This window comes from Amblyomma mixtum, chromosome 1 (genome assembly GCF_055824585.1).
Source record: "Amblyomma mixtum isolate Tamu chromosome 1, ASM5582458v1, whole genome shotgun sequence".
Taxonomy (NCBI): domain Eukaryota; kingdom Metazoa; phylum Arthropoda; class Arachnida; order Ixodida; family Ixodidae; genus Amblyomma; species Amblyomma mixtum.
Genome location: NC_143012.1, coordinates 247815062 through 247831798, shown reverse-complemented (window position 1 = coordinate 247831798; position 16737 = coordinate 247815062).

Sequence of the window (16737 nt, the reverse complement as noted above, 5' to 3'; positions counted from 1 at the left end):
CTGGTGTTTGCACAACCAGGTGACAAAAGTGTCTGCTTTTTTTATTTGTCGGCACGTTGAATATCACGTGGTCATTCATTAACTTTTTCGAAAACTACAATGGCGTTTCTTGAGCTCTTGCGTATGTGCGCATCGATTAGAGCGAGGCTGATAAGATCTGGGCATGGAAGCAGACCTTCTGCCGTTTTAAACGTGAACCACAACGCAAAGTCTTGGTCTTGCGTACTTACTCTATGAAAAGAAGCAATTCAAGAATTATTGACCGAGAGCGATCACAAGAGCACTACAGAGCATAAATGAACGGGATAGATATGTTGAAGCGCTGCAAACCTGCCCACAAATTCTGGAACAGTTTGCAGATAAACAGCAATCGGATTTAAGAAAAAGAGACTTTCAATTAAAAGTAACTCTTTAGACTTCCAAACTGTTCCAGCTCAGCTGTGGTGCTTTTCCACTGGCAATGCTCCGTTCGAATAAATACAAATGAACGATAATATTGTAAGATTGCCGCAGAGAAATGAAATTTTTTTCGGATAAAAATTAAAAAACCAGACAAAAACAGCGTTGAAAGACGTTAACCTAAAATGGTTTATTCCACACGTGCCGTACTTTTTAATCCGTGCGTGCCTACTGGTGCGGTGAGCAGTTTGCTTTTCAAAAAAAAAAACAGAAGTTGTTTTGCAACTCAAACCATTTTACTTAGGAAGACTGATTCGAAGCGTAGGACTATTTGACTTCCATGTATTATGCATGAGCGACAAAATGCAAGTCACTAGGCGGCATGCTCCCAAGGGCTTTCTTGCGCTGAAAATAAAGTTATCTTGAGCAATTCTTGGTTGGCTACGCTTATGTAAAGGTTGTTATTAGCTGCTTGCGACGCCAGAAGAACGTTATACTGCTGGCTATATGTATAACAAAGAAAAGTCGTCAGCACGTGTGGCACAGTTTAGTGCTCTTTTATTGCCACAGGGCATTTTTTAACAGGGCCTATATAGATAAAAATGAATCAAGGAAAATAGCCGTACACTTTAGTACTGAGTGTTTTTCTCGTACCGAAATGTTTACCTTGCTTGAGCACTGTAGTGCCTGAACAAATATTTAACACTTCGAGAGAGAAGAATGGTCTCGTTCATTTGCTTTTTTATTCATTCTTACAGCACGAACACCGGCACTTTACGCGGAGAGCCGATGGGTTAAAGTAACTTGAATGAAACGCAACTCGCTGTGGTTTAACTTTGCGTGCGCGGTGCATGGACTATGTCATACTAAAAAGAGCTTGAAATATCACTTTGTATCACCGCTCGGTGTAACATCCAATGCAGGTGACTACAGAAATAGACAACTTTTTGTGGATGCATCGCTTAACTTTCATTGCTGTGGATGCATCTTGCTGCTTGCTGTTGCTGTCATGGCGCCTCTCATTAACCAGTAGCGTTTAGATAGCAAACACCTGCGCCCATATTTTGGTTTCTAAGCGCACGTACCTTTCGTCATTTTGAAGATAAATCAGCATTTTAGAGGCTATTAGACAAATATGTTTGTTTCGAAGAGAGCCTAAAAAGCGGGGAAAAAAAAACATTGTATAAGCAGCTGCCTCTTAACTTGCTTATGAAAAGCGTAGCATTGGACACACAGAAAAAGGATGCCAGTATAAGAGAATTGTCGGACGCCTTTAATCTAGTCTTTACGCATTTTTTTATTACGGTGAGCATTAGCATCGAGCTGTGGTTTAGATTTTTACTTGAATTTCTTTGCCATCTCCCTGCTCCTCAGAAATAGGCCTTGTTTATCAAAGATGAAGCTATATGTTAATAACAGATGCAGTGAGCATGTGCATACCTGCTTTTCACGCTCCTTGTTCTTGCTCTACAGTCTGAATCGGGAAGTTTTTGTGCGAGTTTTCAGATAACAGAACTTCGTTTTATAGCACTAGCTCTTAATGGCCAGCTTCCATGGTTTATCAGTGTCTGCATTCGCGACTGCACTGGCACGTCCGTGATCACGTGATCACCATCACACGCGCGAAGGAGGTGAGGGAAAACAGGAGAGGAGGATACAAAGGAGAGCGAAGTGTGTACTGTTCGTTAGAGGGAGTACTTGCTCTACGTGCGCTAGGGAGCCTACATGTCGCACCCCCAGGCGACATGTAGGCTCCCTAACGTACGCGTTCGTTAGTTTCGTTCACAAAGAAGGAACTCCGGTAAAACTTAACAACTGGTTTAATTGGCCGAATGGTAAAACAAGAAAACTTTACAGAGAGACTGGAAGCACGACCTTTCCGTTGAGAGTCTCACAAAACCAGTGGTCCTTCGATGCCGGGCCGAGTTTTCCTTTCTCCCTCTTCTGCCGCCGCTCCCGCCTCTCCGACCTTGGACAGTCAAAGAGTTCCGGGAAAACGGCGACGGGCAACCGCGCTGCCCGACCTCAAAGCCTGCCGCCCGGTTCAGGGACGGTCGCGAGGGGACGGCCACGGGATCCCCTTTCGGGCGCCTGCCGCCTGGTCGGCTCGCGCGCACACACTCACACACGCGCACACAGGCGCGCACACACATGTACAAGGGTCCTTGACCGAGGAAATCGCGTGTCGAATGGCGCCGCATCTTGTCCCCCTTTTCGTTTCCGACAAAGTGCTTGCAAGCAAGCCGGAGCAACAGGGCGAGGTGTCATGCGGCATCATTGGTGCGTCAAAGACGTCGACGGACAAGCACAGACGTGCGGCTCCCGCGGTGAGAAGGGCGATGCGGCGCGTCGACGTACCGGTTTATTTGAACCCAGTGCCGAAACCCAGCGCACCTACCTTCCAGGACAGTCGCGTTGAAAGCACTGCCATGGTTCAGGCGCAGCGGTGCTGTGCAGGAACCTTAACACAGAACGCGGAGCATATCCAATAGGCAAAGAACTCTGCGTCTCAGATTACGATTCGCTACCAGTCCACCTGTTACTACGTTCTTGAAGAGTTAAAAGCATGCACAGGAAGAAAGAGATGCCAGGACCTCTAAATCCAGGTTTGCGACGCCGAGCAAAGAGATAAGATACGCGAACACCTCGAGGTGCAATTTCAGAAAGGTGATTCAATAAAACTGGTTCCGTATTTCACTCAATCAAATAGCGCTCACATTCGCCTCATCAAGCGGTGATCACTGGGCAATTAAAGAAAATGATATTTCAGCGCTATTCGCGGCAAGCTCTCTCAGCCATACGAGGGGGCACTTAAATGAATCTGGACTAAATTTTTTGGTCGGCAAAGCTTCTGTGGTACCACGTTTTGCCACTAGGAGCGCACAGAACGAACATTCCAGAGTCAGTAAGCCGAGTGCCGTCGCTGAAGGAGGTCAGACTAGTTTAGGCAGAGTTTTAGAGTGACGACTGTTTTCTGTGAATGTCGTTTTTGCAATGGCTGATTTTCGTGAACAGCGTGCGCCGGTGAAATTCTGATTTCTGCTCGGAAAAAGTTGAATGGAAACTCTTGAAATATTAAGAAAGACGTACAATGACGATGCTATGGGGACAACTCAAGTGTTCCTGAATCAAATCCTGAATTAAAGCAACAATCATGCCAATGGAAAACTTCAAATTCACCTCGCCTCAAGAAAGCTCGTCAGGTGAAACCAAACCTCAAAACAATGCTGATTTGTTTTTTCGACGTGAGAGGAGTCGTCCATTCAGAATTTGTTCCGCAGGGTCAGACAGTTAGCCAGGATTTCTACTTGGATGTTTTGAAAAAATTGGGCAACAGTGTGCGGTGGAAGCGGCCTGATTTGTGGCGGTCGGGTGACTGGTTTTTCCATCATGGCAATGCCCCTGCTCACACAGCCATGTCTCTGCGACAATTTTGGACCAAAAATGGCATGACCCCTGTTTCTCAACCCTCATACTCTCCCGACCTTGCCCCGTACTACTTTCTTTGTTTCCTAGAATGAAAAAATAGGTGAATGGAAAACGTTTCGCTGATGTTGCTGAGGTGAAGAAAAAAACGACGGAGGCACTGTCAAGCCTCACAAAAGATGAATTTAAATAATGTTTTCAAAAATGGAATGAAAGATTCGACAAGCGTATCATTGCAAGCGGGGAATACTTTGAAGGAGATTGAAGGTCTGTGCTTAAAATGTGAACAAATAAGTTCAAACAAAAATAAGCTCGGTTTCTTTTGGGAACCCCCTCGTATATCATATAGACGAAATATATCAAATTTATTGTGCGGCTACTTTTTCACAACAGGTGTTTTTTCATAAGCAAAGTTTTTTTTTTCGTATTTTATCACTTTCCTAATCAAGCGTGCATAGTCAAATATACAGACGCGCAGGATATGAACACACACGACAAAAATGAACACACGTGAAAACACGAGGGATAACGCTGGCGACTAGAACCGAAGGAAGCTGACTTCGGAGTAGTACGAACTCATCCGTAACAAGTTCCATTGTTGCGCTGTCAGATGGGGGTCGATTATGCATGCACCCCTCCTGAATAGAGCCGCTGTGGTCCGAAAATACCTCCCTTCTTTGTCCGTCGCCCCTTCTGCTTCTTTCATCATTCCTCCTCGCCTTGCACGGAGCCTAAATAGTGATGAATCTGGTGGGCTGCAATGATCGAGCCGAAGGATTAGTTCCGAAGTGTGTCGCCCCAAGAGCGATGACGTTTCTGTCGTCACCACGATTCATTATGGACTGAATGGACTTGATGTCAGCTTTATATACGCGGTTTTGTAGCTGCTATAAGTAAAATTTCTAGACTTTTTGTCTCCCTTCGGAGTTCGGAAGCAACAGTCAAACTGTTGTACTTCATCGCCTACTCAAAGGTGATGAAGTGAAGAAGGGCTTTGGCGGCTCTGTACGCGAGCGTGCCAAACACTGTCACACGTATCCTGCATACAAAGCCCTCTTATAAGCCCCACGAAGTAATCTCTTTCAGAGAAATAAATTTGTTTCTAATTTTTAATCAGCTAGTCATCACTAAAATCCTTCTGTGAAGAACATTCTTGAGCATCGCCGCCTTTGTCTTGACCAGTCCGTCACAGTCGGTAGGCACTATTTTAATGCCACAGCGTTAAGGCTTCTGTTTGGCAGAGAATCCAGAGGCGCCGACGCATGCGGCGTGCGAGAAAATGCGGATTGTACGAAAAGGTAGCGACGTCATTTGCAGAGCGGGTGATTTGGAAACTGAATAATATTTCTCATAAATTGTGAATATAGGCTTGGCTTATGGGGTTTAACGTCCCAAAGCGACTAAGGCTATGAGAGACGCCGTAGTGGAGGGCTCCGGAAATTTCGACCACCTGGGGTTCTTTAACGTGCACTGACATCGCACAGTACACGGGCCTCTGGAATTTCTCCTCCAAAGAAATTCAGCCGCCGCGGTCGGGGTCGAACCCGCGTCTTTCGGGTCAGCAGCCGAGCTCCATAACCACTCAGCCACCGCGGCGGCTGTGAATATAGGGTCGCAACATGACTCAAACGACATTATGACATCCAGGTATGTAAATTAATTGCACAGCAAAAAAAAAAATGGTAGGGATTTAACGCAGTTAAACCGAGTAGACATGCAAAAGCAGGTGTTTATTCTTCAATTAAAAAGACACTTAAGCTCAGCCTTAAGGGTACGACGCGATATCTTTAGTGGGTTAACGCCCATGTATAAAGAATTGTTAATTCTCTACTTCATATTCATAAATCGCGGTGAGTCCTCATCACTCCTGACTAGAGATGTAAAATTTCAAGAAATTTTGGATGGCATGAAAAAAACCATTCTTTTCAGGGTTTTTTTCATGAAAAATTGGAAATTTTGCAAAACGTGTTAAAAACAGACTTATTTGCAACAGCACAACGATCAATAATAATGCTCCGAAGTTCAGTCGAATATGCAGTTATAGATGTCATATTCTGAAACGAACTTCTTGTTCTATTGCACCGAGAAGATAAATAATGATTTGCACTCCAGGTGAATACGGAGATATAAATATCATATTTGTGGAACGAACTTCTTGTTCTATTGTACCGACAAAGGGAACATGAAAAGTGATCTATAACTCACTCCATATCGGACTCAGAGCCACTGTCGCTGGATGCGGCACTACGCGCAGCAGCATGGATTAAAGTTGTGTTCACAGCTACGTTCGACTGCACATACACGAGCTTTCGAACGCGTTCCCCTGAAAGCATGTTGCGAATCCTTGTTCGCACGTTTCCGAAACGTGACCAGTTTCGTTCGCAGCTGGCGGTTGATTGTGGAATCTGCAGCAGTCGGCAAGCCAGGCGATTTAGCGGCTGCTTGGTGCAAAGGCCTTGCCGCCAGGTAGATGGGGCCACGTGCTTCGCTGAGACCCAGACCACTGTCCTGGATCAAATTCCTGCGGATGTCCTGTACTCTGCTACGTTGGAAATCAAGAAGCTAGGCTTGTATTTTGCTTGAACCGCTTACGTGCACAGCAGCCTATGTTATTTATGCCGTGTGTGTCGCGCTGTAGAATTTGCAGTCATTTTGTTCTACTTCAGCCGTGAGTTCAGGTATTAGTGTGTTTTTAAGTCAAGCCTGGATCTTATATGTCACCTGGCCTCCAACCCGCGTACTCGCAGCACGAACGTTTTAAAAACACTATCTGGCACCGGCGATGACGACTGCTCTCCAATCGTTCAACGATGCAAACTGTTATGGTTTTCAAAGCAAAAACAAAAACCTAAACTGAAAGCAAGAAATCACAGAACCTTGAAATTGCAATGTGAAATTTTCGATGTTTCTTTCCATTTTTTGTCGTGTGAAAAAAAAACAAAAAAAAACCGTTTTTTTTTCCAAAATTGCACTGTTTTTTTTTCAGGCTTTCACATCTCTACGAGTCCTGACGCAGGGGAGCAGTGGTTAAGCAATGCGCCACTGTCCTGCGTTGGCAGGTGCTGCCACCGGTGGGGTTTGAGAGGTCTAGGTTGGTCTTCTAATGGCCTCCTAGGCGTGCGGATGATCTCGGAGGCCATGCACTTCCCGACATGCTTTCGCGAACAGTCATTAATTGAATTGCCACCTGCGATGGTGGGGAGTTTTCTCACGATTCGGTGGGCAGCGTATTGTGATGATGCTACAAGGTCACGTGACCTAGGGCCACTTAGGTTGCTTGTCTGGAAATATTTCAGTGGATTTTTCTCTCACGGCCAACGACACCGACGCCGGCGACTACGCCGGTTTTTCTGCGAAACGGACCCTTAACGTTATCGCGTTGAAAAGAAACAGAAAGGAATCATCCTTAGTTGTCTCCTACTTTCGCCTGCTTTGGGCCATTGCTAGTAGGCTAAGCTCTAACGACTTTCAGCGCTTAACAACCCACAGCAAAGAAAGAATTTGTTGTATAAAGTTTTTGTGGCAAACTTTCTGGAGAAGAAGGCAAGACGCCTCTCTAGAACGCCTGAGTTGCGTGCTCGGGGCGCAATCCGGCTTCACTCGCGACATCCACCGATAACACCTGGTTCGAAAGAGGCCGGATATGTGAGCATGCGCAGCCACACTTACGCAACTGCATCTTTTTTTTATAGACTTTCTGGCCGCCTCGGCTTTAGCAGCCACTTTCCCAGCCCGGAACACATGCCCCGGGTGTTCTAGACAAATATACCCTCTTTAGTAAGTTTACTCTGGGTGCTTAGTTACATCAAACTCCGTCTGGATGCACGGTACTGTTCTCCATTACTTTGGTATCGCCAAATTTGGAGGTCGTTATCCGCGACTGAATGTCTTAAGGAAGCTACTATAGACGTTTGGTTGGAAATTATAGAGAAACCTGTATACTTTAGTTCCCCTTAGTTGCCATCAAAGGCATAGAAAATCGCTTTCGGAAACGTGCTTTCTTCGTTCGATGGTCCCCCCGGGAGCTCCTTGTCGTCGGTTTAAAGACATGCTTGAAAGCGGAGTGCCTTGCAGCGTGCTCTATCTTGCTGTACGTACTTTACGGTGCCAGCACACGGTTACCCTGAATTCCCAAGTCTGCAATCCTGTAACGGTGCTTGCGTTAAGAGTATGGGCTTTATCAGCCCAATTCTTTGGAAAAAACAGGCTTTAACCCGTGAACGGCTGCATTATCAACAATGCTGGCCTATAATAGCAGCAGTTATTCTGATTTCTACCGATTGTTAGGCAGCACGCCAAGAAGGTAAAGTTGGTACGAGAATTGCTTGATGCCAGTAATTGTCTACCCCTGTAACAAGACATTCTCAGTAAAATACTGTCGGAACGACGGGAGTGTGGCAAGCAGACACCATCTGTGCGGCGCACACGCTGTCTCTATCGCCTTAGTTAGGACTGAGAAGACGAAACCCGTGACGCTGTAGCTGGCGTTGCCTCGTGCAATTGGTGGTACTGCTGCCCTCCGGCTCTACAAGATGGCATCGTGCTAAAAAAATGCGCTGCGCACAACGCGTGACGCAGTGGAGACCGCGCTAGCCAACTTCGCGTCATTGGCGCCAACGTTTCGTCCGTAACGCCACGAATGGCTGGGCTGACGGCGCCGGCCTCCATAACCCAAATGGCAGCTGTTTGCAGAAACGATTTCTGTCGCCGTGTGTGCAATCCTTGTTGACGCGACTGCTTCGCTTATTTCTTGGTTACACCACGTTTTTTGCCATCTTTCTCTTCATTTCTTAAATAGAGAAATATGGCAAACTGCAGGCCCGCAACTACTGAGTGAAAGCAAGGTTCGCGTTAGACAGCACCAATACGCAGTACGGATACTAAACTTAAGGTCTCTCGAGAACAGCAAACACGAACTGTACAGGGCAGGCGAAAGAAAAAAAAATGAAAATAAGAAACAAAGCGAACATCACGGCCTTCGGGATGGTGAAATCGCACTGCGGCGCGAAACAACAAAATTGCCTTCAGTTCAACGTAATGACGACGCTAGCTCTCAGCCGTGTTATGAAAGAGCGAGCTGCAGTCGCGGTGTCACTTTTTAAGCATGGTTGCGCTCCGCATGGTTGCGCATGGTTTTTGGTTGCGCTCCGTGGGTGACCTTGGAGAGCATGGAGGCGAACCTAAGCGAACTTTGGTAAAGCTTTCAGTCGACCTGGGGGCTACGGGCTGCGCTACCGCCGGAGCAGTTTTTAAGACAGGATTGGGCGAAATGAGGATGCTGCTATGAAACATGCTAGATTTGAGAAACTTTGCTTGGAAGTTTGTTCCAAAAAAGGTATAGAGTGGCTCTGATTCGATTTCTTGCTTTATAATATTTAATTGTGTGCTTTTTAAATACTTCATATTTGTGGGGCCAGCCGTTGGTACTTTCCTGTTAAATGTTGGACTTCAAAGAACAGCCTCAATAGAGGTGACTAAATTAGCCTCGGGAAGTGCGGCAGCTTTCCCGTATTGCGACCTCGGTATAAGTTCGATTATTGCAGTACAACGCAAATAGAATACGTTTTCTGATGAATGCATGTTTCAAGCAACCGCTGTTCAGCCCACAAAAGAGGGCCGCATTTACATACTTTCGCACATAAATACAAATCAACTGATTGAAAAACATTTGAACAGAAGGACGAAACTCACGTCAAATGTTGTGAAAGCACCTCTGGTGACATTTACAAAAAAAAAAAGAGAAATCTTCGCTCGCAGGACGCCCATAGCACCAGACAGTTACTGCAGAGCCCGCAACAACTATTGCATTTTTTAAAATGCGATAGCGCTTAGGTTGTAATCTTGCAAAAACTACCGGCTTTCTCCGTAACAAACATCCCTGATTAGTCAAGAAGGTACTGACGTCATCAGCACCGCCATGTTTGAAAATCTGAGGGCTAGAAATCTTGAGTAGCTTTCGTTGGATTATCATATAGAATTATACTAACCCGATCCACTCTTGCACCTTAATCCACCCACTAATGTGCCTTAAACAACACAGTAATACCCATTATTCCACATCAATTCAAACACTAATCCACTTTAACTCATATTTTTGGGTAAACCTACTTTCAAAATTTGGGGGCGCCTTGGGAATATTTGGAGGTGAGCCTACTTCCAAATGCTATCTCATTGTCTTCTTTAAAACTGGTTAAGAAGGCCCTAAATTTTTAATTTCACTTTTTTGTAATCTCCTCCCCTCCTCCGTCCACCGCAAAACGCCATTCCCTCCTCCCCGCTTCGAAGCTGAGCCGTGCTTCCTCTCGGTAAGCTGAAAAATCTCCTTTCCCCATTCTCCTTTGTTGCCTTGTATAGTAATAGCAATCACGGAAAGAAGTGCCTTGTATTCGAAAAATGCCCGCACCTAGGACGAGCGAGGTAGAGACAAGAGGAAGTTACCAACTTACTTAATCTACGCGACCGGCATGACTTAAAGTTGATGTCAAAGCCCAACGCAGAATGCCGAGCGAAAAACAAAGCAACTAAGAAGGGTGTACTCAACTGAGTAAGGCTTAATATTCTGACGTCTCTGAATCTGAAGCCACTCGACGCCGCTCAGGTTTTAAGGTCCACACTTCGTTCAGTTACTTGTAATTTTGTGAATGAAGGAGAACCAGAAAAAGAAAGAGAGGATCTGGAAAGATACCGTCGTTATGATTTATGGTGCACGCGACAGATCATTTGTTACTCAGTTACCCGTGTCGGAAGCGTTAGGCGCCGGTTAATTTTATGTTCAAAAGGAAAGCAGCGTGGCGGAAAGCAAAATTCCAGCATTAAAATTCACGAGCTCAAGTGCGAAGCATTCTCATACCGCTTCGAAACTCGAGGCTGGCTTATTTTTGGAACGGAGAAAAAAAGAGAAGTGCCTAGAGCCGGGAAAAATAAGTTGCACGGAAATGTTGGACTTATCGATTTCGCAGCGGATGAAGCGTCCCACGAACTGCACTGTGAAGTGCATGGAGGTTTGAACTTGGCATGCTGCTGCTTCTGCAAAGAGAGAAATGTTAATTAATAGAAGGATGTTTGCGTAAAGTAATACATCGTGAAACATTAAAATAAACTGAACAAGTTAGGCATAAATTTTATTTAGGAAAGTAAGAGTGAATCAAGCAGGCAGAAGAAACAAAACTAAATACAAGGAAGCTTCAGACCGACGCTTTCTCAGCGAATGTATGTGTTACAACCCACTTGCCGTCCCGGTTAGCTCAGTTGGTAGAGCGACTGCTCCGGTAAAGAGGTGGTCCCGTGTTCGAACCTTAGACCAGAATGAATTTCTCTTTAATTGCGAAGTTTCTGAAAAAGCTGTATAGCTTCCCTTTGTAGCCATATGGCTGCGCCTTGTCATTAACAATATGGATAAAATAGTTAAAGTAGCCGGAGAGTTTTACACAAATCTGTACAGTAGCGAATATAATCAGAACGTTAATGAGAGAGGCAGCAATGAGACGTCCCGCCAGTAACGATGGCTGAAGTAAAGACAGTCTTAGGCGCAATGCAAAGGGGGAAAGCAGCTGCTGAGGATTAGGTAACGGCAGATTTGTTGAAGGATGGAGGAGAGATTGTGCTCAAAAAACTAGCCAGCCTGTATACGCAATGCCTTGTGACCTCGAGCGTACCTAGAGCTTAGAAAAACGCTAATATTATCTTAATTCTTACGAAAGGAGGCGTCAAGGACTTGAAGAATTACAGACCGATCAGCTTATTGTCTGTTACCTACAAGGTATTTGCTAAGGTAACCACAAATAGAATCAGGATAACCTTAGACTTCAATTAGTCAAATGATCAGGCAGGTTTTCGTAAAGGATACTCTACAAACGGACATATTCACACTGTCAGTCAGGTGATAGGAGGAGGAGGAGAAAAGATTTATTGTGACACTGTACTCAATTGGGAAAAGGAGGTGTGGATGCTCGTTGACCTGGGTGGCAGTCCCTATTCCGGGATGCCATTGTACGCCGCCGCTGCCCTTGCTCTCTGGACCAGGGCCCGCTGGGCCTCCAGGTCCGAGCTGGACAGGGCCGCCTCCCAGACCTCCCTAGTTGGCTGACTTATAACTGCTATATTTGTGTTTAACTGACAGGCCCACACCATGTGGTATAGATCAGCATACCGCCCGCAGAATTTGCACCTGCCCATGAATGTCGGGCTCACGTGTTTTAGTACGGAGAAATTTAAGAAAGACCCGGTTTGGAGCCGTCTAAGGAGGCTCTCCTCGGTTCTGTCGAGACCCTTGGCGGGTCCATAAAAAATGCGCAGAATATAACTAGCCCCTATATATAGCGTTCATGAATTACAAGTAAGCATTTGACTCAGTTGAAACCTCAGTAGTCATGAAGGCATTCCGGAATCAGGATGTTGAAGAATTTTATGTGAAAACACTGGAAGATATCTACAACATCTGCACAGCTACCATAGTACTTCATAAAGTCAGCAATAAAGTTTCAATAAGGAATGGCGTCAGGCAGGGATGATCTCGCCCATGCTATTCACCGCCTGTTTACAGAGGTGTTCCGAGGCCTGGATTGGGAACAGTTGGGGATAAGAGTTAATGAAGAATACCTAAGTAATTTGCGATCCGCCTGGGTGAATGGCAATGACTAATTACTCCCTTATTACAAATCGACTCCACCTTGGGGCTTCCTCGAAATATTTGACCAATAGAGGTCTTTTTGACGATTGCTTTTCTCGTCTAGTTCCCTGTCCTGCAATCGGAAATAAATCCGGACAGAGCAATAACCGATAAAGTAGATGGCAACCACCATCATGTCCAGGGACTCACTTTATTGTAAAAAATTTGCGGATATTCTACATACTACGTTCAGCTTCTCGACCGCTTCTCCTGTGTCACTCAGACTACTGAGGTTACCCATCTTTGTTGTGTACCACGACGACGTGCAAAAACCCGCTGCACGAGTTGCTGTAAATAGCCAGCTGACACGCGTCTCGGGTTACCCATTTACGCCTGTTGGTTACGTTTATGCCTTTATGCTCTCAACTTTGTCATAGTGAGAGAGAGAGAGAGAGAAAGAGAGCGAAGGCAGCAGATATGAGCAACTTTTCCCTCTCCCATCTGCGTAGGAGGCTTGCGGGGAGGTTCTGTGTGCCGGCGTAAAGCGCGAACGGAAGGATGGAACGCGGTACGGGTGGTTGACGCTCCAAGGGCGACTGTGAATAGCAGCCAGTACGGGAAGAGTGGAGGGCAGTGATGCGTGTAATAACACCCCAGTGCCCACCTTCCCACGCGTCCAGACGCAACGAAAACGCGCCGCGCGCATCCTGCACGGTGCGGAGGAATGCCTCGTTCTACCCACGCACTCCGAGGAGAAGAGGGCGGCCCAGAGAACATATTTTCTTGGAAGGATGCGGATGAAGCTGGGTCGGGAACAGAAACGGGCGCTCTTCCGGAGGTCGAGGTGATGGACAGACGCTGATCCTCCACGCAGCGGCAACGGCAAGCGATGCAACAACTCCCTCCCCATTCTGGGAAGCTGCCTCCTTCACTCTTTTACCTTCTTGCACGTCTAACCTCCCCTTCATGTGCACTTTTCGGCATCGTTAACGAACCGGGATTCCTTTCTACACTACCGCTTTTTCAACTCGAAAGTTATGCGTCGAAGTAAGCCCCGCGTAAAAAAGTGGAGACTACTTTTCTACGCACAAGAGCCCCTAGGATGTTAATGTGTTTTAGAAAAAAATATAGACCACACAAATTGTTGCGCAATGTAGCGTTCGTATATGGTTAATGACGTTGATGTGAGAATGCAGGGCACAAGGAGAGCTGTCGGCTCATCGCGAAGGAGGCGAAAAAAAAGTATTATACAGAGGAAGATGTGTTCTTCCTTCTTCACGCACGTCTACAAAGTTCCACTGTTGAACTGGCCATGCGTGTACGTAGATTAGCGCCACGCCTTTCTCGTGTAGTGCAGGAAACACCGAAGTTGCGCTTGCGCCGAAAACTCCAATGCAGTAGCACAACACTCCCCTCGCATGAGAGCGCCGAATCCTTAGTTCGTCGGTGAGCGCTGGTCAGTCGAGATGAGCAACGGGGCTGACGTCGGCCAACCAAGAGGTGGCCTTCTGAAATTATCTGTCAAGCGAACGGAACGGGGTGCCACATGTTATAAAATATGGTATATCCTCGTCAGACCTTACGCCTACATATAATCCACATCTGTCCTTTAGGCATCAGTTCTGAAGATATTGGAAGCGAGGTAGTAGCTACTAAACACACAGGTAGCCACTTTATCAAGACTTGTGTGGGAGCAAATGGCGGGAGCTCTGAAAAACTACACAGTTAGTTGCTTTGTCAAAATCAGGTACTTGCTCCAAACGGCAATGGATGAAGTTAGCAGTGAAAGAAACGAGGATGTTAGCTGCGGCAGAAGCTGAGTGGAGGCTTTTAGCATAGCGCATACTGCTACCGTATAGCGCGCCGCCAGTGCTCATGTGCTGGTTGGCCAAGATACGTCAGGCGTGCTGCGGCCATCTGGACGGCATGTCGTGCCAGGGCAGCCCACACAGCCTGCCCGATCTAGGGAGGTTGCGTGTTCTACGGCATACCACAAACGGGGACTAATAAAAAAGAGTCGTAAGTTCTGGTGCAATACACTTCCGTAACCCCGTGCCACAAAGGTTTGTATGTTTTTTTTTATGTTCCTTGCTTATCACCACCGGCACGCTCCTTACGATTTTTTGTTTGTTCTACGAGAGATATGACTAACACTGTGGAACGATCACGTTCACTTGTGGCATCTGAAACTACGTACAGGATTCGGTGGTTAAGGTGCTTTAGCTAGAAAGTTCTCAGTAGTCGTTAAATACAGCGTAAGGACAGCTGCGGCCACTCTCTCCTCGACGACTGCGAGTGCACTTGCACTCTTCGCCGCTGACTTGTTTCCTTTTTTTGGGCCCAAGTTCGTCCAGGAAACACGAGTTCTGCGTCGGGGTAACTGTTTATCCACCGTGCCTGACTTCGCAGCCACATGAGTCTCGATAAGAGATCACTGTAATAAAAATCCTCGTAGCGAAACAGCAAGCTGTCTTCGCCGATAGCGTTTTGTCGGGCAGCGTCCCTTGGTCGATCCCATCTGTCTTGCCTCGGTGAACAGAGTAGGAAGAAAGATAGATGCGGGAGCGCGGAAGCCGCCGAGTCAAGACGGATGCCCAAGCGGTTCTGGCAGGCGGAGCCAGATCGTCTCGTTGGAATCACATCGACAAGACTGCAGCAACGAGTACGAGTGCAAGTCAGGGGAAACAACTTTCATTGCCTCATGAATAGAGAAAGTATTCAGAATTCTCCTTCTTTCTTTCTTTTTTTTTGGGGGGGGAGGGGGGGCGAAGGTTGGGGAGGGGGCTTTAACAGGCGCATTCTCGCTGGAGAAGTTTAAGGTCTAGGCACACTATCACATAGTTTTTTAGAAGCAGAGGGTGTGTCTAAAAATCTGGCGATGTAAATGGCGTAACGGCCGGAAGCCGTACGCAGGCTACGAGGGAAGCCGTAGCAGACGGATCCGGATTAATGTCGACCAAATGGGGTTCTGCGACATCGCGCAGTACAAGCAGGTTTTTGAATTTCATCTCAACTAGACTGGGGTTGCGAGCGGCCAGGATTCAGTACCATGAGTGAGGGCTCAGAAGTGGATCGCTAAATTCCCTGAGGCACCTCAGCGGGAGTGCAACTAACCAGCTGTTGGCTAGACATGCAGTGTTTTGTCCATGGCTGTGAATTTTTACTGCCACAGCTTTGTGATGGATGTTTTATGGAGCTGATGACACCGTTGCCGAGGTTAGTGAGCAAATAACTTTTTGACAGCACGGTGTGACGTGACCATTTACCAAAAAGAAGTAACGAGGAGACAGTGAACGCGTGGCGGTGTCGCACCATTCCGCGATCACCTGGGAACCAGTCACAGGACGTGCGCTCCCGTAAGCCCCTCAGCATGCATGCAATGATCGGCAAAGAAATACTGTAGAAATGGTGGACCTGAGTGCCCGAGTGTTCATTGCATGGTGCCCCGTCTGGCGAATGCGATACAGCTCTTAGCGTCTCTACTTCGCTCAGTGAACGGATAAGTGGTTCCATTTCTTGAGAGTGGCTACAATTGTCAAGAATAATGTGAACACGTGTGCTGCTGCATATAAGCAAAATTCAAGCAGTGGGAACGACGGAGCGAGCCCCCTCACATTAAAAGGACGGGAAGAAGACGGCACACATCTCGTCAAACATGGCAAAAAAAAAACAAAAACAAATAAGCTGCTTATGATACCATAGACACTATCCATTGTCTCAAATTGGCATGCGTATGCGACTTGCCGCGTTAGCTGAGTGGCTGTAAAACTCAGCTAACGCGGCTGTGTCGCTCGGCTGGCGAGCGAGACGTCATTGGTTCGAATACCGACCGCGGCGGTCGAATTTCGACGCCATAGAACTGCAAGAACGCTGGCAGGCTGCGCGCTGTAGTAGTAGAGAGCCAGCTACTACAGGGACGCTTTCTATCATCCTCCTTTTTCATTCTTATGCTCAAGGTCAACACTGTCCCATGTTCAAGACAGGCATTTTTGTTGTTCCAACTACCTCAACGCTCTTAATGACTCGCATGGTTTGCAGTTCGAAAGCGTCTCGCTAACAGGCAACCCGACAGTTATAGATGTTTTTATTCAATCTTCTCCCCTTAATAGGATCGAAGTTAGAGCTATTTAAACTGCCGAATGTTAGTTATCGCACTAAATGAGAGGTGTGTGCAAAACAGTAGTCCTGCAGCTGATAAGGGTGCGGTTAATTATGGGATTATCTTCTACACACCATCAGAGCTTTGTGCTTCGGAACGCGTAATACGATATTCCATTGAAGTGCGCAAACGAACCAATGATTAC